Genomic DNA, 26,628 nt, shown 5'->3' with positions numbered 1-26,628 from the left:
TCTCCAGTCTGTCACCTTTCATTGTGCTTTGTTCACCTTTTCTAAAGAATGACTTGGTGCTTTATCTTTGGATAGCAAAGTCTCCAGATGATAGACAATAGCAACCACATATTTGGGTGTTATTCAGCAAGAGAGCCAATAGCTCTCTTTGCTTTCCATGTTTAGAGAACGAATTAGGAAGCACTCAGCAAGGATGATACCTAATTTTATTGGGTCAAATCTTTGCTTTGTATTATTTTCCCCGTTAACAAAGGGGTAATGAAGAAGATGGACACAGTGTCCTCCATGAAGGAGAAAAAGAGAGATTCATGGGGTGGTAGGCGCAGGGCCACCTGAGCTTCCTCTGCACCCTGCAGCTGCTCACAGTTCAATTGCATGGTGCCTGCTGTTCATTTGGCCCTTCATGAAGGCAGTGGAGGGCAAAACAAGGACTCTGCTTCCCCAAGTTGGGAAGGATAATTAGAAGCTTCATACTCTCTCCAAACTGTCCAATGACTATTTGTAAGTACCAAAATAATGGTAAAATAAAGATAAGCAACATTTCCTGTATATACTCAGGACCCTCAACCCAGTATGTCTACAGTTTATTTCAGGTATATGACAAGGGTGATCATTCATCCTCAGGTTGGAAAGGTGAAAACTAACAATAATGTATTACTTACATAATACCAGTTGTTGTTAACTATCAAGTCTCAAAATGGAGTGATGGTTTAAACAATGTAGAACCTTATTTTATTTCTCACATAGTCTAAAACTGATCTTCTCATCCAATGGGCAACTCTCATGTGAACAGTAATTTTTCCACCTTGTAGTTCCTTCATCTTCAGCATGTGACTTCCATGGCCAAAAAGATTATTTGTATCAAGTTGGTAGAAGGAGAAGAAAACATAAAGGCTTGTGAAGGGGGTGTGTTTTTATGGAACAGTCCTGTTCTATTCCATGGACTAGAACTTGCATTCCCTTGACCAAGACTCACACACAAGACTGCACCTGACTTACAGCATGGAATCTAGTTTTACCCACCAGAAGAAACCTAAATGAGCTTGGTCTTGTCTCGGCCTCAAACTGACAGAAACCAACACTTAGAAAGCAGTTAATTTGGGTAACTTGTTGTGGTAAGCACTGTATCTACATTCTTTTAAAATTCATATGTCATATAGTTAACTCATGTGGAATACATAATTCAATGATTTTGAGTATATCCAGAGTTGTGCAAGCATCACTACAATCAATTTTTGATCATTTTCATTATCCTCAACATAAACTTTAGACCTATTAATAACTCTCCATTTTCTCGAAACCCTTGTCCCCAACTTTAGGAAACCACCAATCTATTTTCTGTCTGTATAAATTTGCCTTTTCTGAATTTATGTATTTATTTTATTGGTACTAGGGATCTAACCCAGGGGTGCTTCACCACTGAGCTACATCCCCAGCCCTCTTTTATTTTTCATTTTGAGACAGGTTCTCACCAAGTTGCTAAGGCTGGCCTCGAACTTGTGATCCTCCTATCTCAGCCTCTCAAGTCACTAGTATTACAAGTGTGCATCACCATGTCCAGCATCTGAACATTTTATATGAGTAAAATACCAACATGCTTTTATTTAATTCTCACAACAACCCTACAAGGTAGGCATGTTATCATCCCCCTTTTACAGATGAAATTAAAGATCAGGTTGCTTAAATAATTTGTAATAAATTTAAACCCATCCCATTTTTGAAATCCCATTGTGCAGCATCCCAATTATAAAGAATATAGAATATAATGCCATGATTTGGGAGAGAAGAGGTATTTATTTTCTTGTGTTTAAAAGGCTACCACAGGAACAAACTGACTTCATGGCAAGCTCCTTTACCGAAATGAAAGACACTAAGCATCAGAAAGCTCAAGATTTAATGGTCAGATCTATTGCCTACCAGCTACAAACAAAATATATGCTACTTAATTAGTTTTGAGTGCCTTTGTCTTCATCAGTAAAAGGGAAATAATAAAATCCAGTTTTCTTGGAGGATTCAGTGAGACTAACAAATGTGAAAGCTGTTCTTGTAACTTTGCATAGTCAACAGCCTGCGAGCGCTAGTTGTTCTTGCTTAGAAGTGAAGTTCTAGCTGTAATTGGACCAGACATTATGTTCATATTTCAGGATACTGTCCAGGAAGGCATTGTAATTTGCAGTTTACAGTGACCAGATTATATCCCAGGAGTGGCTGAGACTCTAGGAGGCTCTAGTTCAACGAAAGTGGGGAAAAAAGGGACATTCCCTGCAGGAGAGAAGAGCATATGCAGAGCCTTGTCTATCAGCTTCTGATCTCCGTTGGGCAGAGCAGCTTGTTATAGGCATCTGCAAGGAACCAGCCGAGCCAGTGTGAGTTTGAAGTTCCTCGGGATTGATAAGCTGGTTGAGTTTCTGTAGGCAAAGAGCCAGTAATGAGGTCTCCAGCATTCTATCACGTCTTTTCATCACTTTCAGCTCAGCCAGAGATGGCAGAGCCTCCTACTCAGGGGCCAGATGTGGATCTGAGATACCCAAGGACATGGAATGAAAGGTTCTGTGAATGAGTGAATCGTGCTGATACTCCACTGAGCTGTTCTCACCCTGCTGTCTAGAGCAATAATGATATTAAAACCTAGGCATGAGAGTATAGAGAAGACATTGGGGACGTTATATTGGGCATGACTAACTACGTTACACAGCCAGAAGAGACCATCATTGAAAGCAGTCTGAACTTTGGATGAGATAAAAGGCCTATTTCAACCTTAAAAATATTTCCTGAAAACCTCTGGTTCTGCCATCTTCTAAGTGTATGGATAAGTGATTTAACCTCTGTGAACTTCCATTTCCAAATTGAATTGTTTTCAAGACTATGCCTTATGGTGATGCTAGCAGCAATCTGCACATTCCAGGAGATTCCATTAGCATACACGAATCAGCAAAATTATTTTGTGAAAGATTAGATATTAAATATTTTAGATTTTAAAAGTCAGATGATGTCTATTGAAATAATCTATTCTGTTATTGTAGTGCAAAAGCAATCATAAATAATATATAAATAAGTGGCCACAGCTATGTTCTCATAAAACTTTAGTTATGAGCACTAAATTTCACATAATTTTTACATGCTACAAAATATCCTTTTTTTTCCCTCCAATCAATTAAAAATATATAAATCAATCTTGGCTCCTGGAGAGCATTTAATCAGATAGGGGACCAGGTTTGATCCATGGGTCATGGTTTGCAAAAACCCCAATATAGATTAAAATATGTTTTATGGCCTCTATAGAGATGGAATATGGTATCCCAATTATTGTAAAGACCAACTAAGAGAGTACATATAAAGTGATTATTATAATAACTGTCTCTTAAAATGTCCAGCAAATGACTATTTTTACTATTGGCCCTTTAAAAAAATAATATTAACTATTTGCCACTGACTTCTGGGAAAGAAAAAGAGTTGGTTTTTGATTGCTTGACATTTCTGCTGTATCTTTTATTACAACTGAAATATTTACTAAAATTTTATTTTTTTATTTTTTATCTTTTATTTTTTATTAAATTATTTAATTACTCTAATTTGTTATACACAATGGCAGAATACAATTCATTTCATATTACACATACAATGCACAATTTTTCAAGTTACTCACTGTACACAAAGTATTTTCACACCATTAGTGTCTTCATACATGTACTTAGGGTAATGATGTCTAACTCATTCCACCATCATTCCTACCCCCTTGCCCCCTCTCTTCCCTTGCCTCCCCTTTGCCCTATCTAAAGTTCCTCCATTCCTCCATGCTCTGCCCCCATCTCCATTATGGATCAGCATCCACTCTGATACATTCGGCATTTGGTTTTTTGGGATTGGCTTACTTCATTTATCATGACATTCTCCAACTCCATCCATTTACCTGAAAATGCCATGATTTTATTCTCTTTTAATTCTGAGTAATGTTCCATTGTGTATATATACCCAAGTTTCCCTATCCATTCATCTACTGAAGGGCATCTAGGTTGGTTCCACAATTTAGCTATTGTGGATTGTGGTGCTATAAACATTGATGTGGCTGTGTCCCTGTAGTATGCTGTTTTTAAGTCCTTTGGCTATAGACCTAGGAGGGGGATAGCTGGGTCAAATGGTGGTTTCATTACAAGTTTTCCAAGGAATCTCCATACTGCTTTCCATATTGGCTGCACCAATTTTTGCAGTCCCACCAGCAATGTATGAGTGTGCCTTTTTCCCCACATCCTCGCCAACACTTATTTTTGTTTCTATTCTTGATAGCTGCCAGTCTGACTGTGGTTTAAACAGGTAGGAGCATTAGTAAGAAGTGGGTTTTTTTGTTCATTTATTGATTTTTTTTTCAGCATGGCCTTTTCGATTCCTAGGAATTTCTTTAGTATTAGATCTGTGCTGCTAAGTGCTCTGTGAATGAATGAGCTTAGGTCCTTTCTGTCTAGGAGTTCTCAGTTTCCTGTAAAGTGATTATGTGCAGCCCAGAGGTATGTAAGACCTTCTCTTTTTATTAAATTTTTATCTCAATCTATAAATTTCTCCTTTCATATGCATTTACAATGTTTATACTATGCCACAATAATGGGGTCAAACAAGCTATAATTTATAAATATGTAAATATTCAGATAAGGGGATATGTGTTCAGAATGCTTTTAATTAATAATATTGACAAAGTTTTAAGCCCACTGACCTAAGAAGCAAATGAACAAATATATCCTAATGGGAACCCAGAGATGGCATGAGTGGTGCAGGTTCTTCTTCACAATGATATAAGCGTTATTAGGACGTGAATTGACATTTACTCTGATGTCTATTTTTGGGCAGGCAGGAAACGAGATATTTCATATTTTTAATTTCATAAGAATACAATAGTTATATGAGATAGATAGTGTTATCCTTATTTCATAGATGAGGAACCAAACTTCAATTTGAGATGTTAAGCAATTTGCAAAGGTCACTTGAATGAATCAGGTCTGTCTAACTATACAGCATGACATTTTCTACTTCAGCCTTCATTGCTTTGAAAAAGTTTACGAAAAAGGATTTATTCTTCTCTGGTATTCCTAAACTCTGAAGTTAGTCTTTTTTTTCATCACATGAGCTTAGGTTATTGCATGCTAAGTGGCTAAACTGTCACTTCTCCAGAGTTCCGTGGTGAGTCCCCTCAATCGGGTCTTCTCACTCTGACTGGAACACTGCATACAAGGTCATTTCTATTTACCTGTGTTGGACTATTTTATTCTGCTATAAAAGAATGCCTGAGACTGGATAATTTATAGAGAATAGATTTATTTTTTATAATTCTGGAAGCTTGGCAAATCCAAGCTCAAGGGGCCTTGTCTGGCAAGAACCTTCTTGCTGTATCCTAACATGTGGAAGGCATCATGTGGAAATAGACTGAGAGGGTAAGTCAGCATTTATTTATGTGTGTGTATGAATGTATTTGTTCCTGGCAGTAAAACCCACGGGTGCTCTCTGAATTATACCTCCAGCCCTTTTTATTTATTTATTTATTTTAAATTTTGAGACCAGGTCTCACTAAGTTGTGGAGGTTGGCCTCAAACTTGTGATCCTCCTGCCTCTGCTTTCAGAATTGCTGGGATTCAAGGTGTGCTCCACCATGTCCGGCCTGAAAGTTGGCTTTGATAACAAATTCACTGTCGTGATAATAATACCACTTTTCCAATAACAACATTAATCCACTTATAAAAGCTCTCTAATCACCTGTTAGTAGGTCCCATTTCCCGACACTGTTGTACTGGGAATTAGGTTTTCAACACATGAACTTTGGGGGACACATTCAAACTGTCATATCATTCATTAAGACTCAGCTTAAGGGCTAGCTATATAGCTCAATTGGTGAGTGCTTGCTTCATATGTACAAGGCCCTGGGTTCAATCCCTACCACTACATACACACACACACACACACACACACACACACACACACACACACACACACACAAAGACTCAGCTTAATATTGATCACCTTTTTCAAGAAGCTCTTATGACCTCATGCCCTAGACTGAGTTCAGTGCTCTTCCTTGGTACACTTATAGCACCTTAGAGAAAGTCCTTATAAAATGTGTTATAAATCTGTTATGCAAAAAAAAAAAAAACAACCCAGAAACAAAAACCACATTCCCACAATGAATACATTTAAAACAAAATATCTGTTTTGCAGGTGCATATTTAACTATTATCTATGTGTTACTCCCTAGACTTCAGCCCATTAGGGGACATAGATACTGGCCTTGACTGTATTGTGGAGCCTTTCATAAATACTCATGGAAAGAATAAGTCCTCCTTCTCTGATTTGGAATCTGAGATAACTTTGGCATAATATAGGGTGAAGTTTGTTTTAATTAAAACTTCCTTAGATGGGACAAATAGGTGAATATTCATTAGATTATGTCTAATTTAGGGGACCAGATAATGGTAAAATAAAGAAAGTAAATTCTTATATATGTGAAAGCTTTTCCAAAATTCTGTATATCTCAGAAACTAAAAAGGGTATACATGTTCACACTAAACTTATATTTATTATGTTTATGACATCTATACATAGTAATGTCTATATCTGTATATTTATATGTGTGCACATATTCATGAACCTGAATACATAAAAATAGACTGCCACAATTTCTAAAAACTGTCTTGTGGATCATTGAGTGCTCAGTAATAGGATTAAGTCATTAATGCCCTTGACACTTGCCAGTCTCATGGAGTTAGGCAGTTGTTTCAAGTCTACTTTAGTCCTAAAGTCATTTCCCTTCTGGAGGCAAAAGAGCTTTACCTCTTTCTTTGAAGAGAATTAGCATTTACTAAGAGCTTTTATGATGTTCTAGATACTTAGCAGAAGTTATCCCATTTAATCCTCAGACATTTGCATAAATCCACAGATCTTGAACACAAGAGAAAATGGATCAAGTCAAAAAACAGGTCAATAATTGTATCGAAAAATAGGAAATCTTCCCTATATGTTGGGGGCAAAACTAAGGAAGTGTCTAAATTAATTAATATTGATAAATTCATTTAAAATCATTGCATGGGATTATTTTAGTGATAATGAAAGACTATGATCATTAACACAATATTTGTGTATGAGTAAGAGTCTTTTCAGTTGATTGAGAGCAAAGTTTACCTTGTCCCACCATCCAAAGTGGTTACATGGGAAGAGGTTTGTTTAACTCATTTTGTGAAGGGGATGGCATTTGAATATTTGCTCCTAGACTTATATTTTATAGGCTAGTAACATTGCAGATCAGACCCTTACAGTACAACAGACTTTCCAGTTTTTATCTTGCCAATTAAATGGAAAACACTGAAAAGCAAAACAAAAACACAAGACCACAATTCCCATCCTCCCCATCATTTCAGAAGTAAAAGACTAATCCACCAGCAAAATAATAGGAAAGAAAAATAAACAGTATAAAGGACATAATCCTGTAATAAAGAAGGTCTTTTTAGCCTGATGAAAGATCACTGCATCCTGTGCACTTTGTCCTTCTGCTCTGGACCAATGGGGGTCAGGAACCAAGGTCTAGGATCCACTGCTATGAGTATGGTCTCTGAAGTTGTATAGATCTTGGCTTGAATTCCAGCCAAGGTCTTGTCTTTTCTTTCTTTCTTTCTTTCTTTCTTTCTTTCTTTCTTTCTTTCTTTCTTTCTTTCTTTCTTTCTTTCTTCCTATATATTTAACTGCATCATATGGTTAACTCTATGTTTAAATTTCTTCTTTCTTTCTTTCTTTCTTTCTTTCTTTCTTTCTTTCTTTCTTTCTTTCTTTCTTTCTTTCTTTCTGCTAATTCCTATGTGTGAGAGATGAGGGAAGTTAATCAACTTTTCTGGGCTGCAATTTCCTCATGCATTAAATGAGGATAATATCTGACCTGTATTTGTTTTGTAAGGCAGCTGTAACAAAGGACTACAAACTGGGAGGGTTAGAACTACAAAAATCTATCATCTCACCCTTTTAGAGGCCAGAAGTCTAGAATCAAGGTATTGGCAAGTCCCTGTTCCTCTAAGGGCTTAGAGAAACATCTGGCCAAGTCTTCTCTCTGGCTTCTAGTTGTCCTTTGGTTTGTGGCATTATAACTCAACCTTTACATGGCATTCTCCCTGTGTACATATCTGCATCCAAATTATCCTTCGTTGAACCACAGTCATATAGAATCAATATGACTGTGGTTCTATAAAGGGGAAGTAGGGCCCACCTTGCTTTAGTTTGACTTCATCTTACCTGATTATATCAGCAACCATCCTATTTCCAAAAAAGGTTACATTCTGAGGAAAAGGGAGTAAGGACTTCAACATGTAAATTTTGGGGGGACAATTCATCCCACACTGTCTTCCTTCATGGAATTGTTGTATGGAAGTCAAATATAGGAGGAGCTGAATACAATGTGAAGTACTTATAAAACACCAGAGCAATGTTCATGTTGAGATTTTTTCATTTTTTCAAAGAAAAAAATTTAATTCAAGACTTTATGATGTAGGGACAATAAGAAGTTTATGCAAGGATCTACAACTAAGAAGTAGGGGAGTCAGGACTTTGAACACATTCCTTTAATAAGTATTAAATACATTATGTGATAGGCCTTCTTCTAGATTTATAGATTAAACAGCACAGAAAACATACAAGGCCTGGATCCTCAGAGCAAGTCTAGTAGGAGGGGAGAGGATGGTGCTCTCTACTGGGATGAGGCACTGTCCTCTGAGAAAGAGATCCTGCGACCCACCAAATCCTGACTGCTATAAAGGAATAGGTGAAACCAGGGGCACCAAAGCATGTATTGGGTCTGACTCTGGCTGCTATGTGGATAAGGAATCTTAGCAAGATGAAACAAAGAAATTGGTTGGGAGAGGATTGCCCATCTCACTGTGACAGATGGTAGTGGTAAAAGGGAGATAAGGGTGGAGGTGGAGAAACGATTCATACATACTTTGAAGACAGTGTTAACAATTTGATGGCAAATAGATCATGGTGTGAAAAGCAAGAGTTGAGAAGGACTCCTAGAGTTTGACCAAGCACAATGAGGTTAATGATGATGCCATTGATTAAAATAGTCCACACTGGGAGTAGAGCAGATTTAGGGGAGGGAAACCAACAGTTCTGTTTTTGACATTTTTAAATATGAAATGTCCATTAATCGAGTGGTAATGATTAGATGTGGTGTACTGCTGGATGAGAGTCTGGAGCACAGGGCGGAAGATCACAATGGAAGATCTTCATGCAATGGCCTTTGCTCTATAAGTGGCATTTGAGCCTGGAAATTGGAAAGTATGGCCTTGGGAGTGTGTGAAACTATAGAAGTCTAATGGCCAGGCCTGGGACACTCTGTATTTGAAAGATTGGGATGTGGAGAAGAGCCCAGCACAGGAGATTTAGAAGGATAGATTAATGAGCTAGAAGGAAACCAAAGGGGGTCTCGGAAACAAAGTAAGAAGAGTGGTTGATTCCTGGAGGTGGTAATTGATTCTGCCAAGTTCTGGGGAGAAGGAGGACTACACGCTGGTCACTGATTTTGTCAGAGAGGATATTGCTGTCGTTAACCTTCATAAGAGCAATTTTAATGGGAAGGTAAGGGTGAAGCCTGATTGAAGTCAGTTAAGGGATGTGAGGAAGTAAAAATGGTGAGGACACTAATTTTGTTATCTGCTGCCTCAATTTCTTAGAGGCAGTGGATGTAATCATTAAGATAACAGAGTGTGCAATCTTAAACCTTGGTTATTATTCTGTGTCATTTGGTAGCAAGTTACCTAGCCTTTCTGGAGAGAGAGAGTAAGTAATAGATAATAGTGCAGACCACTTCAATAAAAATAAGTACTATCGGGGCTGGGGATGTGACTTAAGCGGTAGTGCACTCGCCTGGTATGCACCAGGCACTGGGTTCGATCCTCAGCACCACATAAAAAAATAAAATAAAGATGTTGTGTCCACCAAAAACTAATATATATATATATATATATATATATATATATATATATATATATATATATATACTATCATTAATACTATCTTAGTAAAGTATTGGTATAGTCTCAAGGCTCCATGTAATTCATATGTCTGAGAGTAACTGGTGGCACTAAGTGTTATTTATGACTGGAGATGTATAAAGTTGTAATTATTCATGACAGCGAAACAGAGAAATGTTATAACATAAAAGTTATAAAGGCTCATCTATATTAGTGTTTCACAGGGTGTGCCATAATGGTGGAAATAGCCGGGTGGCAGAGGAAATTGGGCAGGAAAGAAATGGCTTCTGGGGATTTTGGGGGTAGAGGGGAATGAGAATGAATGATAGTCGAAGGAGCTGGAAATAATAGAAAGATGTAGAACAATCAAGCTGCTTCAGATTATAGGTGGATGACCCACATGTGGATGTTCAGGAAGTTACCACTGATCCTGTAATCATAGTTGTCTTCTGTTCTTAGTCACACATGGTGTTTACACCCAGCTTTTCTTACCAGTTTGGAACCCTTACCCCCAATTATGTTGCTTATCTCTGTTCCTACAGTGACTGGTGTTACATATTATGATCATTGAAAGAGGGAGCATCTTAGCCATGCATATTTTAGATGCCCTTCTAAGATGCTTAGAGGAAAATATAAACAAGAAAAGAGTAGTCTGTGAGCAAATTAAGCTGGCTACAGACCCATTCTCTGGAAACAGAACTAAGAAAATATCTTATGTATAAACCTTGTTCTCCTATAAATTTCCAGCATCACCTAACTCACTGAAGGTCACTGCTGATGGCTCTGAAGCAATGCTGATTACATACTTTGAAGTTTCTTACTGGATAAGCTGATTGGGATGCCACAGGTTGCCAGATACTAGGTTTTACTGACTCAGGGAGGATTTGGCAGTGGAACTGTTGAGACAGAAAAATACCTGTCTCTCTGCCTGGCACACCCTGGCTTAGTGGTAGGAAGTACCTAGTTCTTCACAAAAGTCCATTGTTTTTAATGGGTTTTGTAGTGGGTGTATGAGACCAACAACCAGGCGAATACGCTTTCCTGGACTGGTGAGTTCATTTGATTACCATGAAAATGAAGTACAGAAAACCTTGTAGTAGAACACGTAGCCCCAAGCAGAGTCCCTGGGGCCTTCTATTCTGTGGCCAGAAAGTCCACATGTTCCTGGAGATGTTCTGCAGCCTGGGCGACAGACCTCTCTAATTTCTTTTACTCTGCACAACAGCTTTAAAAAAACTCCTTGGCAAAGTAAAGTTGACATTTTTAAAGGCAGTTCAGGGAGACGGTGGTGCAAAAATTAATTTTCCCAGAGGAAGTATGGTACCAATATATATACACATTATGGACTAGGCAGGAGAGTTCCTTTCTTATTCTGTGTGTGTGTCACCGTGGATTGAATCCAGGGCTTTATGTACGCGAGGCATGTGTTCTACCAATGAGCTATAGTGCCAGCTCTTCTTTCAAATTTTATTTTGAGACAGTTTTTGGCTAAGTTGCCCAGGCTGACCCTCAAACTTCTGCCTCAGTCTCCTGAGTAGCTGAGATTACAGGGATACGCCATTATGCCTGGCTCTACTTGATCTTTTGGGATAGGTATTAGTGTACCTATGTTATAGATAAAACAACCATTTTATGGTAAATTACTGGTAAAGACAGGGCTTTAAAACAATTGTTTAATTCTAAAACTTATGACCTTTCTATCATTTCTACCAATGGCCGTAATAAATTAATCTGCTCTCATTGTCCATCTGCCTTGAATAGCTCAATGTTAAGAAGAATATGAGATAAAAGAATATATTTAAGAGTGCTTCTTTGAACCTACATTGCCTGGGGTTGGTTTCTGCTCTGCCATTGTGTGATCCTGTGTGGACTAGTTAATCTCACTGAATCTGTTTTTTCATCTGAAATATGTTTTTCATGATAGAACCTATTTCACAGGGGTGTTTTAAAGATTAAATGAGTCAATACATGCTAAGCACTTGGAACATTAGCTGGCACATAAGAAGCACTCAGTAGATACTAGCTGTTATTACCCAAAACCTGTTTTCCAGTGTTGATATTTGATGAACCTATAAAGGTTATAGTGACCTTTTTAGAGAGGAAACAAAAGCTCAGGAACTGCTCCTCTGTGAAGCTTACTTGTTAATGATTTTTGGTCAACAATATTGTTTCTCATTTTCACATCTTCCCATTTTCGGGCTTCTGTGCTCTAGAGGCAGCATGGTAGGATAGAAAGATGCTGTACTTGATATCAGAAGCCCTAGGTTAGGTTCAAGCTCAAATCACACTTGGCAATTATGTGACTGGGCAAATCATTTACCTTTCTTGTCATGGGTTCCTTGTCGGCAAGGTGAGCAGGTTCAACTCCCTAATCTCCAGGGATGCTGCATTCCCCAAGTTCAGTGAACACCCAACAAGTCACTTAGCTCTCTGAGCTCCAGTGCTCACTGGTGCTGTTGCATTCCTGATACCTTTTCTAGTCACTGAGTACTTGGTGAGAGTGAGAGTATATGGTGTGCTATGACAGGCTATGCAAATACAGGGACTGTTCCTTACAGAACTATTATGAGAATTAACCCTGAGTGATCCACCTCGCTCTGTGTCTGTTGATGCAGCAGCTTAACTCTACATTCTGCCTTTTTTGCCTACTCCCCACTGGGTTGGGTGGATCCACCTTAACAAGGTATGGGGGAATACAAGTGGAGGATGAGGGTGCAGCACTGATGGTGGGAAAGCATCTTATTGGTTAATACTGGTACATCCCAAACACCAGTTACTGTCGCTGCTTCTAAGGCTGATATATTTATCAGGATGAGTTACAAGGAAATATATGTATCCAGCGAGGGAGGATGCTGCATGGTCACCCCTGTGATGTAAAATATGAGAGCCTAGGAGGGGCTGTTTTATAATTCATCAGGTTCCGCTACTGAGTTCTGTCAGAGTCTTAGTTATAAAGGCAAGTGTGAACCGGACGGCAGACGGGAGAACCTGGCACAAGGAGACCGACAAGCCGCCTTTGGTGCCTCCTGCCTCCTCCCTGCTTTGTTCCAATAATTTTGTGCTTGGTAAGTTCCCTGGCTTTGCAGCTAATCGTTGTTGTTGAATAAGCTTGGCAAATGTGTCCGTAGTTTGGAATATGCACTTGCTGTCAGAAGTGTGTGTCAGTGTTTGGGCATCTGACAAATTCCACAATACCCCTTTAATGAGCAAAATAGCTTAAAAGATGAAACAAAACCCGACAAATCAATTATTCACCTTGATCCTTGGATGGCTGCTTTCTTTGGTTGCTAAAGTTTCTCAGGTTTCATTCTGTCAGTTTCATTCGTTGAGTGAGCTTTGAAAAGAACAAGTCTCTTTGTCACGAAATTGTTTTCCTTAGCTGCCAAAACGAGGTATGTACAGGGTGGTTTATCCATCCCCACCCCCCTGAGCTAACTCTCCCCAGTGATCGGTAAATCTTAAAAGGGACTGTTTGCCTGGTAACCAGCTCCAGCCGAGCTGAACCTGTGCAAGGCAAGATTCAAATTGCAATCTTTTGTGTGAACAGAACTGAGGGTCTGTGAATAATTGGCATTGTGGAGATTATTGTAAAACTCTCAGTATGGTGGTAGTTCCTGCGTTTTGCTAGGGTGGGATCAGAATCTGATGAGATTTGTATTTGGCATGCCTGTTGATGATGTGGGAGAGAGGGGGGAAAGAAAAGACTGGATCGTTATGGAAAGAGCTGTACAATGCACTCGCAGGACAGACAAATGCAGAAAGCATGACTTGTATTTGTGTAACTTCCAGTTGATTTCTCTACTTTTATATCCCCATTAACAATTACCTGAGCTGCAATTTGGTTCTCTGAGTGCATTTGGGTTCTTGCTCCACGTCCTGGCTCCATGCAGGACGAGAGCTAACTCCTGGTCAGCTAGCTGTAGGAAGTCATTTCCTTGTCAGAAGGCAAGAAAAGCAAAAGCTGTATGTAGCTTTCCGGATTCCTTTTTGCTGTCTTGTTTTGCCTCTGTCCAAATCTCTAAGGGAAACCAACAGCTTGACGTACTTTTTTTTTTTTTTCCTCCTGTAGCAGATTTAACTGTAGTGTCATATGGCATATTATATATGGAGAGGAATAGCAAAGGCATTTTTCCAAATGTTTCACGAATGTCTGGCTTGTTGACATTTGCTTTATTTCACTGACAAGGAGCTACTGTCTTCCGAACCCGTTTTGTCTACCCTAAGTGTTTACCTGGTATACTAGCATACTTGTCTTTAGATGTAGAATCTGTAGGTCTGACAAGAACATTCTCTTTATCCTCAAAGCAATTTTTTCTAGCATATCTTTGAAAAAAGAGTGTGCATTTTTCCCCCCACTGGGGGCTTAGCTTCCTTGCTTATTCTTCACTTTTTCCTAATAAATATTTTGATTTTTTGCATACTATCACACTTCCAACAAAGTTATTTCTCCTTTCCTAGTGTGCTTTCTGATTGCCCTGAAAACTTGGCAGATTTGGAATATGAAATATATTTTTTTCCAAGAACACGTTTTTCACCCATACTTTTTTCTTCCATAAATAGCTTTTCCATATTTTCCATTTCTCTGAATAAATTCTGCTTAAAGAACAGAGGAGTGATGTATTGTGGTTGGCACTTAGGGATGTGTAACCTGAGACTAGGTTTCTAATCTATGAGCGGGTACCCCAAAAGGGGTCTGTAAAATGTCTCATGTTCAGCTCAAACCTCTGGGCTACAGCAATAATGGTAAGGTAGGAAATTCAGCAGATCATTACAGATATAAATGAACATCTGCATTTGATGGTCCAGCCAATACCTGAAATGTTGTAAAGCTCAGGACACACAGCTGAAGGTTCCTAAAAGTGTTAGTCTATTTTAATGCCAAGAACAATACAGTTATAAAGTACCTTTGAGATGTATTGTACATTGAATTTTATTGTATCACATTTTTAAAAACCACATGCCAGAGTCCAGAGTTTTATTTTGAAGCAGTATCTGGGTTTTGATTCAGTGTTGTTTCATCGAGCAGTAAGACAATGTACCAGTATCAATAAACTGAGTTTATTCTCATTTGGAGGTGGTTTTTCCATCTTCTCCACCCACCAAAAATGATTCTATTTATAGCAACAAAAGAAAACTTGACACGAGTTAGTCCCAATTAAATTTACAGCAAAACAAATACAAACTGTGACAAGAACCTTCTGAGAGGGAACACACAGACAAAACCATGTGTCTCAAAAGAAGATTAAAAGTCAAAGAGGCAAAGGTTGATTTTTGCCTTTGTGACATACAATTTTCTTGGAGAAGTTGGGGAGGGCGGCAAAGCGAAGCAGTTTAAAGGAATTGCCCCAAGACCTGATTCTAGCAGGGTTAAAACAGAATGGGCATTGTGTCCCCCACCAAGAATTATCATCTGAACCTCACAGTTCATATCTGTAAAATGTAAGACGGGAAAGTTCAGAGGATTAAATCAAGAAGATGATGGATATAAAGCAAAAGATACACTGTGGGGCACAAAGGACAGCCAATTAAAACTAGTTATTTTTATAATAACTAGTTTTTATAGAATACATTAATTGAATTTTATAGAATACATTAATTCATTCTGATGCATGCTATTTTTGAAAGAAATATGATGTGGTCAACAGAAAGGTTAGCAAATATACTTCAGACAGCTAGGTAGTCTGTTTTGTTTTTACTTTGGAAACCTTGTAAAGACAGTTTTTACATTTCATCTCACTTTTTATTAATTCCTACGATGGTACCCCAAGTCCTTACATAATTATCCAAAGAATAAATTTTCTTTTAAATAGGGAATATGGAAATAAACTGATGCCAGATAATGTATCATAACTTTCTAAACTCCTTGCTAAATAATAATTAGGCCATGATACCAATCCTGACATTACATTAAAATGCCTGATTTTAACAGCAAATATAATTTATGGTGTTCCAGATACTGTGCTGGATATTTTACGTGCATTTTCTCTTTTACTAATCATCAAAACCGTAACTTGTAAAGTCTATTTTGCTTCCCATTATAAAATGAGAAAACAAGATTAAAGTTCATTTAAACTGGGCACACCTGTAATCCCAGCGGTTTAGGAGGCTGAGGCAAGAGGATCCCAAGATCAAAGCCAGCCTCATCAAAAGTGAGGTGCTACGCAACTCAGTGAGAACCCTGTCTCTAAATGAAATACAAAATAGAGCTGGGGATGTGGCTCAGTGGTAGAGTGGCCCTGAATTCAATCCCCCAGATACCAAAAAAAAAAAAAAAAAGTTCATTTAAATACTGCTAAATAAATCAATTCAAACTGTCATATGACAGTGCTAAAATTTACACACATACCTTTCTGTAGCCCAGTATCTACACTGCAGTCACCTTGAAGGAATGAATTATCCAATAGCATTTGCTAAACTTTTCATGACTTCCCTTTGGGATCTTGGGTGTATAGTAGTTTTGATTCCTCTCCTTACATATTTAATTCCTGTCAGAGTTTAAGAAGGAGCATAAAAAATAAATGAGGTTGGGAATTTCCTTTGCTCTCTTTCAGTCTATGCCAATTAATATCACATTTCCCTAAACCATCTTTCCTATTCTTACTCAAATATAAACTTAGGTAAAAAAAAAAAAAAATATATATATATATATATATATATATAAAATTTTAAAGGGTCACAAATTTATTAAATCCAAGGAAGGATCTGAAAGTTACCCTGAATTAGTACCTCTTTTGACCCGGGAAGACTTTTCCTGGTTTTAGAGGAGTCTATGGGCCAAGAAGATGGGACCATTTGACTTTTGTTCTCTTTCCTTTCTAGAGCACATTCAGAGTAAATAGGATCCCAGAATTTCTTCCACAGATGTTCCTAAAGGAGAGTTGTGAGGGGAAACCAACAAGAGACTGCTATTTGAGGGAGGGGAGAGAGGTTTGAGATTGGGTTGTTGATCACAGCTGTGACTGGTAAACTGGGGTGTCAGACATCTGCATGGGAGTCCTTTCATGCAGCAGGAAGGAACTATGAAAGAGAAGGGCTGGCTCAGGACAAAAGGGAAGGCTTCCATTTGTGTTCTTGTCCTAGGTCCTTAAAATGTTAGGCTCAGCCCTACCTTGAGTTGCAAAATATTTACTTATATTTCAAAGCATTAGGACTAAAATTTCAGTGAACTAATTTTGTGGAGCTTCTGTTTGTCCTTTTTGCCCCCATTAATCCAAAAGAAACCACTTAAACAAGATAATGGTCCACAAGTTACACAGATTTCAGACTAAAAGCTTTTAAAACACCATCTTGGTGTCGACAGCAGCCTGATTCATCAAGGGTAGACCTTGGGTTTTCTTTCAGTTCAGAAGGATAGACTTAACTTTGGAAGGCAATTTTAGCATCAGCTAGATTAAAACTTTCTGACACTTGTCTTTTATGCCATTTGAAAACATAATGGCTCAGAGGGACCATTGGTAATTTCAAGTGTCCTTTTCTTATCTCTAGTTTTAAACTGTAATTCTAACCTTCAGGACTGGGAACTAATAAAGGCAGATGGAAGGATCTAAAGGGAACCCTTCCCTACAAGCTGTATGAAAAGCAGAGATGGAATCAATGACTTTATGTGCCTTATGCTACTACTGTAGCTCCCTCTCTTGTCTTCTATCCCAGTAGGTCCTTTTTCTCTCATATTGTTTTGGAAATTAAGGCCCACCTAAGGAGAGCTAACAGCCAGAAGTTCCAGGTAGCAGACCTCTGTACTTATTAAAACCATGAGGTTTTGGTTTTGTGTTTTGGTACAAAAAGAATCGTTAGACAATCATCACGAGTGGTTTTTGCTTTGTGTTTTGTCTCTGTTACTCTTATTTTCACAAAGCAATTTTCTAGGTGGAAAGGCAGACTGTATCTTGAGAAGTAGCCCCCCCTACCAAACCTTACAACCTTGTTTCCCTTACCTATAAAGCAGAGATAGTAATTCACAGCTCTCAAGACTGTGGAAAAGATGTAAGTGTGATAACTTATCTCCCAGTCTTTGCTATTCTCTCATTCATGTCAAAGCATCTGGCACAGTAAATATTTAGTACATAATGTACCTACATTAACTGTTTATTCAGTGTGAAAATATAGCTGCTAAAAGGATGCCTCTGTGAAGAGTAAGGTGGGTGCTACATTTATTTTTGCTTAGAAGAGATGGTAAGAAGGATGGTACAAGAAGATTGAAGAGAAAAAAGAAACACAAAACAACAACAACAAATAATAATAGTAATAATAATAATAATAATTATTATTATTATTATCATCATCATCATCATCATCATTATCACTGGGGATTGAACCCAGGGGCATTTTACCACTGAATTACATCCCCAACCATTTTTATTTTTTATTTTGAGACAGGATCTCACTAAATTGCCAAGGCTGGCTTCAAACTTTTGATTCTCCTGCCTCAGCCTCCTGAGTCTCTGGTATTACAAGTATGTGTCACTGCACCCAGCTACAAAACTCATTATTTAACCTCTGCATTGAAAATTCTTTAAACAATGTAGGCCTTGAGTGGTAGTATTTCCATTTATTTTTACTTTCTTCTTTATGTTTTATTGTCATTTAGGCTTTTGTAATGAATATAAATTATTTATGTAATTAGGAGGAAAAAGGAGAGAAAATTAGGGAATTAGAGTAGGAAATCACTAATGTCTATGTAGACATCTAAATCTTCAAAGAAAATCAAGTCAAATATCTAAAAAATATTCAAAATACCTGGGGAAGAGGTGTGTTCTGGTCTGAATAATCCAGATTAGCTTGTTTTATTTAGTTTTTTGTTTGTTTGTTTTAACTGTTTACTTATTAAGCATGGACTAAGTGCCAGGTGCTCTGCTAGGTGTGTTAGCAAAGGTGAACTCACAGAGTTTATGATCCAAGAGAAATAGATTAGTGAGCCCATAATTCCAAGTATGACTCCTGCTCTGCCAAAAGGAAAGATAAGGTTGTTTTCTGTTGCAAGTAACAGAAACTATGGCTCAAACAGAATAGCTCAATAAAGAAAATATATTGATGAATATAACTTAAAAGTACAGAAGTAAAACCACCTTCAAGAGGACTGATTGGGAGGCTGAAAGTGAAGTGCTAAGCAACTCAGTGAGACCCTATTTCTAACTAAAATACAAAATAGGGCTAGGTATATGGCTCAGTGGTCAAATGGCCCCGAGTTCAATCCCCAGTATCCCCACCACTAACACCATGAATGAATAAATAAATAAATAAGACTGATACAGTGGTTCATAATGTTGCCAAGGAATACATTTCCTTGGTCTTGCCATACTGCCTATCTTGGTGTTAGCTCCAACCCAAGACTGGCCTACGGTCCTGGGATGATGTCAGTGACTCCCAGGGAACTTTTTTATAGTCCTATCCAGTTTGAAAGAGATGCTGGAAATGGTTCCTAGGATTAATTTTGAATGGACTGGCTTATATCTGCCATGAACACCAGACCAAATCACTAGTCTCATTCTGAAACTTAGACAAGAGAAAGATAGCTTCCCTAGGGCCTTACAAGTCCCTAAGCAAAATCTGGCAGCTGTTGCTGTTAGGTAGAGATAGAGATGGCAATGAATACTGGCAAAGCATCCAGCAGCCATCTATAGCTTTTGGAATGTACAATAAATACGTAATGAACAAATGCCCCTGGAGTTAGTACCAGCATATGATGGTGCACGTGCTTAAATTGACTTCCAGGATGAGTAGGGGCTTTTCAGGGAGTCAGATGAGGGGAAAGCTTCAAGGTAGAGGAAAAAAGTGCTACATTCACAAAAGCAAACCAAGTACTTCTTCAACTCTCTGCTTATCTTTACATTTACACTCTTGCAAGAGTCCAGCCAGAAGCCATCTGCCCAGTAGAAACCTGCTGTTGGATGATGGCCATTGGATTTTAAGTTAAACTAGTCAAATGCTCTCACTCCATACAATGTAAATATAAGTTTGGATTCAATTCAGTGTGAATCTTAAAATTTATATCCCTAGAGTTTAGAATTATGGTACTTTAGAGCTAAACCATATCATCATCATCATCATCATCATCATCATCATCATCAATTTTGCTTCTGATGAAACCTGCTCTAAGAATGTTAATTACTCACCCAAAGCCTGAAATTTATTTGGATTGTTGGTGTCATAACATTCATGATGTTAAAAAAAATGTGACAAGACAAGTGAGGACACTTTTGAGTAGATGTATTTGCTAGTTGTATAACGTATGTGACATTTGGAATGAGATAGAGTAAAATATTTTTAAACCAAATATCAGTGCTCCAAAGGAAAATTAGACTTAATTTTGGTTTCTGTGGGATTCATAGTTTATGTAATTTATAAGTTTTTCAGCTTTTGGTAATACTCACCTTTTCTTTCTATTGAGTAAATAATATTCAATAAGATTGATAAGATTATCCTGAATGGGCTTGATAACAGTTTTCCACTAAAATTCTTGATTTCAAATTCAATTAGCTACATTTTGAATTGTTTTTCCAGTTTCACAGCACAGAAGAGATAAGACTATTTACTTTACTATTTCTATAGAAAGAGTGTTCATGCTGTTTATGATTTTTGCTTTCCAATTGAAATGATAAAACATTCTTTTTTAAGTCATGAAGCTTGTCTCAGTGCTGTCAATCCACCCACCTGATGTGTATGCTCTTAAATACTAACGGGTCTGTTTAGCTGCTTTTCAATGAACATTTGATAATGACACTAGACAGGATTGAAGAATATATCCTCTTGCTATTTGCTTCTGGTGCAGTAAGTCTGTTCAGAAAGCCTGCAGCCAGGCACAGGTAAGTGGTGCCAGTCTAGCTGTATCAGGAGACTTAAGAAACATAAGACATTCAGAGACCGTGTAGAAAATGATTCCCAGGGCACTGGCTTCTTCCTCTAGATATTAGCTTTTCAGTGCAGAGAAAGGAGCAACTAAAAATAGTGGAACTGTGATAGAAAATGTTCATTTAAAAGCACATATGTCATCCAAGCACTGAAAGGTGCCATTATCCTATGGAATTGCTTCACTTTCCCGTAGTACAAACCAGATAAAATCTTTGTCTTGTTTTAAGGTTTCTTGTACAGTAAAGAAAGCCAGAGAAACTGTTTCTTGGCTTAATTTCTCACCTCCCTGGTAAATGTTTTGAGTTCTTACAAACAGAAGAGGCTAAAAGATATCAAAAAGACCAGTACTGGGCTGAAGATGTGGCTCACTGGACAGTGTTTGCCTAGCATACATGAGGCCCTGGATTTGATCTCTAGCACCATAAGAAAGAAGATAGGAAAAAAGACCAGTACTGATATTCCAGATGGATCTAATACTCCTGGTTCTTATTCTCTTCCCTTCCCCTTTCTTTTTCCTTTTGAAACTAGAAAGGGAGTGCTCTACCGCTGAGCTACATACTTAGTCCTTTTTATTTTTTCATTTGAAATAGGGTCTGGCTATGTTGCCCAAGCCTGCCTCCAATTTGATATCCTTCTCCCTCAGTCTCCCAAGATGTAGGGATTACAGGCGTGCACTACTGCACCCAACTCTGGTTCTTAAAATAGTGAAATACTTAACATTTTCCTTGATAAATAGCTCCTACTTTGAGCCGTTTGGGTGCCCTTCTCCCGGCTGCTTCAGACTGACCTCCCTCAATCTCTTCCTCGGGGCTTGCACACTTCTCCATGATTGATTGACTTAAGTGTTTATGTCCGGCACAGCTAGTTGTTAAATATGTTGACATCACTTCTGTATATGACCTGTCTTATTTTTTAAGAATATGTGGCTATAATTATGGAGAATAACATTCAGACATGGAAACAATATGTAATTAGATATTAAGATGTTGACGGCAACCCTGTATGATTTTTACAAGGATGATAAAAGAGATTTTATTAGAAAATGTCTGGAAGGATTGGTGAAGGGCAATGGCAAAATGTACAATTTTTTAAAATTCATTTATTTAATAAATAATAATCAAACCTCCCTTTTTACTGCTATTACATTCAAAGCACTTTACACATATTATTTCATTTGCTTCTCACAACAGCACTATAAATGGATAGAGGACAAAATGAGTCTTGGTCACGGCTAGAAAGTGTCAGTTCAGCCCACGCATTACTCACTGTTCCTCACTATGTACAAGGCACTGTATTAGATGCTGGCATGGTGAAGATAAAGATGCAGTTTTCTACTTCTGTTGACCAATAGCAAACCCAAGGAAATATTGAAAGCCCTTTGAACAAAAGAGTGTCGGTGGGCCTTCCACAACCAAGAACATCATTTAAAAATATAACTAGATAACACATTTTTAATATTGCTTGCATCAGTTGCCTCAATAGAATTATAAATGTGATATAAGGTACTAACTGAATTCATAATGATTATTTAATCTTCCAACATTAGTGTTCTCGACCTTTGCATATCATAGGATGTTTGAAAAAGCAATTGAACACTTGGTGTATGAATGGTGTTGCTTTCCATGTTTAAATAGAAGCTGAAAGAGCAGGACTATTTGTTAATAGTTCTTTGGCAAATATAACTTTTTCTAGTTCTCCTTTCCAACTTGTGCCTTTCACAAAAATGAGTATGCATTTTCCGTGAGTAAAAAATTATAGAGAAAATGTCCGTTTATAGGCCAGAATATGGGAATCACCTCATTTCCTCCTAAAAATAACTTACAATGAGTTTTTTGAAAGTGGGGATTTGATTTCATTCATCCTTGTATGCCAGCATCTTCCATGGTGTCTCAACATAGAGTACGCACAAAAAGCTTGTCAATAGACACCAGTTGGCAGGTCCTTAAGGGGAGGTTGGAGATAATGTGAAACTGAAAAATTAGGGAATAATTTCTGGAGCTAAGCCTCAAAGACTGTGCAGCAAGTTACCAGCTATACAAAGAAGGGCATTGTATAAAGATAATATATACTGAGCAATGTTTCTAAAATAAGAATGTTCACAGACTCAGTGTGTTTCAGGAGACCAAGGAAGACCTCAATTCAATGCCTTTGCAGAATTGTTTACTCCTGACATTCTTTCACAATATTCTTTCCCTAATCAACTCCCACCCACCCACCCCCATCCTTTAAAACTCAGCTTTCTTCAATAAATAAATGGCAAAGAAAAAAGACATAGAGGAGACATTTAAAAGACAAATCAACTAACTGTAAACAATGATCTTTATTTTTTCTCTGTTCAAACAAACTATAGAAAACAATTCATGACACAACTGGAGATTTGAATACTACGCAATATTTAAGGATAAGTTATTGGTAATATTTTAGAAGTGATAATGATATTATAATTAAAAAATATTTTTTAAAAAATATACACTGATGTATTCATGGATAAAATTATATGCCTCCCAATAATACAAGAGAGAGAAGGTGAGTAGTTATAAATAGGAAAGGTAAGTATACAAGCATTGGTTTTTTATGGATTGATTACTTTCCTAGAAGACATTCCTGCTCCCTTCCTCCCCACCAGCTGGGCTCATCTTAGATCTCAAATGATCTGGGCATGATTCTATAACTGTGTTTTTCTCATTCTATTATTATTACTTGGCTGATGTGGGTCCCATCACCAGAGGGAGCTCACTAGTAAGGACAGAAATTTTTCTTTGTCCTCCCGTTGACTGGTTCATAGGAGAGGCTCAGTAATATTAGAAGGATGAAAAGATAAATGAATGGATACAGACTCCCAAGGTTTAATTTAAGGTATCTAATTTGTAGTGGCAGAAAGCTGTAAAATCTTTCCTGATATCTCATAAGAGTCATGGGTGACACATTTTTTAAAAAAATCAGGCTAATAGGATAAAAGCATAACAAAATTATTTAATCAAATGTTTTGTGACATGGAAGCCTTTTTTTCTTCGAATACTCAGGAAAAAACATATTTTTAGGCTTCTGTTTAATGATAAGTGGACAATCATGTAGAAATGTAATTGGAGAAAAAGGTCTGATCTAATGGTAATGTACTGAAGGCAGGAAACCCAGCAAGGTCTATCTTTCAGATTCTTCTTGTGTAGCATGCCTTCCTCCTAGGTATGGAGCAGAACCTCATTGGAATAAGTCTTTAAGGAAGAAGATAGAGAGTAACTTTTCAAAGTTGTATGACTTTCTTTGGGGTAAAGAGGTTCTGGTTTTTGTGACCCACTTTGGGGAAGATGTATCCTGGGTTTCCATGACTAGTTAAAGGGAAAAGGAGCTGTGAGACTCAGGAAGGAGAAAAGGGAAGGGTCAGAGTATTGTCAGACCTCCTGCAGTTCAAGATCCTCAGCAGGCACAACTGCCATACTTTAGAACATTATTTTCTGAGCCCCAATAGAGTTCAAGCAGTGGGTTCCCTTTTTTTTATTTCACCTAATTTTCAAGAAACAAGTCTTTATATTATCTGTACAAACCAGTATTTGCTTACAACTGAAAGCCCCAAGTGCAACTGCTTATTGAACCTGGATGATTCACATGCTTTCATCTCAGTCTTTTCATCTCACAGCCATGGAGAGACCTTGTTTTTAATTAGGATAAGATAGCATTGTTTTGAAAGGGTAAAGTTTCTAAGCTGGAAGGCTTGAATTAAAATGTAAAAGATTAGGTATTATTGAGTTCCTCTGTTACACCCAGATTCCTGAGATAGTTAAGACAACACCCTACTAGCCATTTAGCCTAGGGCCCTGTGCAGTTTGTCACAGGGCCCGAACCAATCAGTTTGAATGTGTACCCCGCTTAGGAATGACCAATCACCCCTGCCCGAGCTGTTCCCGCCAATGAATTTGCCAATCACGTCTCAGAGTTGTTGTTCAATTTCCCCGTGCCTCATGATGATTTGTTCTGATGTATGCAAAGCCCACCGCCCTCTCCAAAAAGTGTACTTAAGCTCTGCTTGACCTTTGCTCTGGGCTCTGGGCTGCTCTCCCTTCTTGAGTAAGCACGGAGTCCCAGGATGCTGGAATGGATCCCCAATAAATCCCCTTTTGCCAATTGCATGGAGTAAGTCTCTTGTGTGGTCTCTCCCTCCGACGCTTGCCGGACCCCCCCCCTTACAGTTTGAAAGCCTATTTAGTTGTCATGCAGATAAGGAAACTCTAAAGAAAAAGATTTTGCTTGTATTTAAAAAAATGTTATGTTAAATTATGGTTATCTCAATGGACTATTTAAATGTAAATTTACAAAAAAAAAATAAGGGGCCTTTCTTATGAGCTTCCTTGTTATGGTGTTAGGAACATTCTTTGGGTCCATTTCAGGTGTTTATTTGTATCAATAGAAATTACACTATGACATTCAAAGACTAGAGGAGGCTTTGCCAGGTGACTTAGTCAGGACTAAGCACTAACTGGGCATACAGTAGACATTTGCTTTTGATCCAAACTTTGCTGACACAACCAAGATGAAAAAAAGTCTATCTCATTTTTCTTGTTTAAAAAATATTTTAATCAAATCACTACATGGTAGTATGCTATTATTGAAAATAATAATTTAATTATATTCCCAATTCATTTGTCAAATAAACTTTAGGCATACACGTATCTACAGCATAGGAAAAAAAATCCGTCGTCCCTCAGAGTTCTTAATTATCCACTCAGGAATAATTTTTTTTTAAAGAGAGAGGGAATTTTAATATTTATTTTTCAGTTTTCAGCAGACACAACATCTTTCTTTGTATGTGGTGCTGAGGATCGAACCCAAGCCGCACGCATGCCAGGCGAGCGTGCTACCGCTTGAGCCACATCCCCAGCCCCATCAGGAATAATTTAACGAGATGAATTTGTAAAAACATACATGACACCCCTTAGAGAACCTGTTTCACAGAAAACAGGAATTTGCTGGGGTTTTTAAAATGGAATTTTTTTTTTCATCTGTGACAACACATTTTCTTACATCTTAGAATTTCATGAATATGTGCATGTGATCAAGCCCAAAGGGATTTGTTTCCTTCTGTGGTGTGGATGTAATTCCTGACATTGAATTGCAAATAAGGATATCAAGACCTACCATGGTACCCAACAGGCAGACTCTCCACAAACAGAGCTGTCAGTCCTGAGTGTGGTTTGCATTTCTGTGTGGCCATAATCTAGCCTAGGGCCTGGAAATTGAAGTGCTCAGTGAATGTTTACTGACCTTCCAACCTGCTTTGCCCATTTCCCATGAGCCTCATCATCAACCACCCCCAGCATTCACTTTATCTGTGACAGGTGGCACAAGGCCTGAACTGATAAAAGCATAATAGCTGGAAGGCTGTGTGAAGTTTGAAAAGACTATTATGCAGAAATCAACTGGTCTCCTGCTTGCCCCTCATCTTCACTGAAATTCATTGAGATGTTTTCTAAGCCTGATTTCATCTTAGTAAGTTGCTTGGGTTAGGAAGATGGGATGCTACACCTGCCAATGTGTGTGCATTACTGTCTGGAGAGTGGATAGAACAAAGAATCCAATGTATGGCTCTGAGGTTATTATCTTGGTCATTTAGACAGAGTTCTTGCCACCATCTGGGTCAAGATTTGGTTTTGAATTGTTTTTCTCTGTTAAAATCATACCTCTTCCTTTGGTTTACCCCAATGAATAGCTCCATAATTGCAAGCATTCATTCTTTTATTCATTTGTTATTCAAAAAGTCCTTATTTAGCACCTACTTTGTATTTAGCACTATTTT

The 26,628-nt window shown here is 37.9% G+C and overlaps 1 protein-coding gene across 26 annotated transcripts in view; it reads left to right on the top strand.

The window, feature by feature from the left end:
- Dlg2 (discs large MAGUK scaffold protein 2) overlaps positions 1 to 26,628 on the top strand; it is a 1,969,681-nt gene that overhangs the window by 1,751,452 nt on the left and 191,601 nt on the right. The window contains exon 1 of one of the 26 annotated variants that reach the window (XM_021725184.3): positions 12,811 to 13,057. The exons of the other annotated variants lie outside the window; for them this stretch is intronic. The gene's annotated coding sequence lies outside the window, so the exon portion shown is untranslated. Of the gene's footprint in view, positions 1 to 12,810; positions 13,058 to 26,628 lie in introns of those variants that run through there. 26 annotated transcript variants of the gene reach the window in all.

Source organism: Ictidomys tridecemlineatus, chromosome 4, assembly GCF_052094955.1.
Source record: "Ictidomys tridecemlineatus isolate mIctTri1 chromosome 4, mIctTri1.hap1, whole genome shotgun sequence".
Taxonomy (NCBI): domain Eukaryota; kingdom Metazoa; phylum Chordata; class Mammalia; order Rodentia; family Sciuridae; genus Ictidomys; species Ictidomys tridecemlineatus.
The sequence above is the reverse complement of the archived record's forward strand: the minus strand, read 5'-3'. Positions and strand labels throughout refer to the sequence as shown.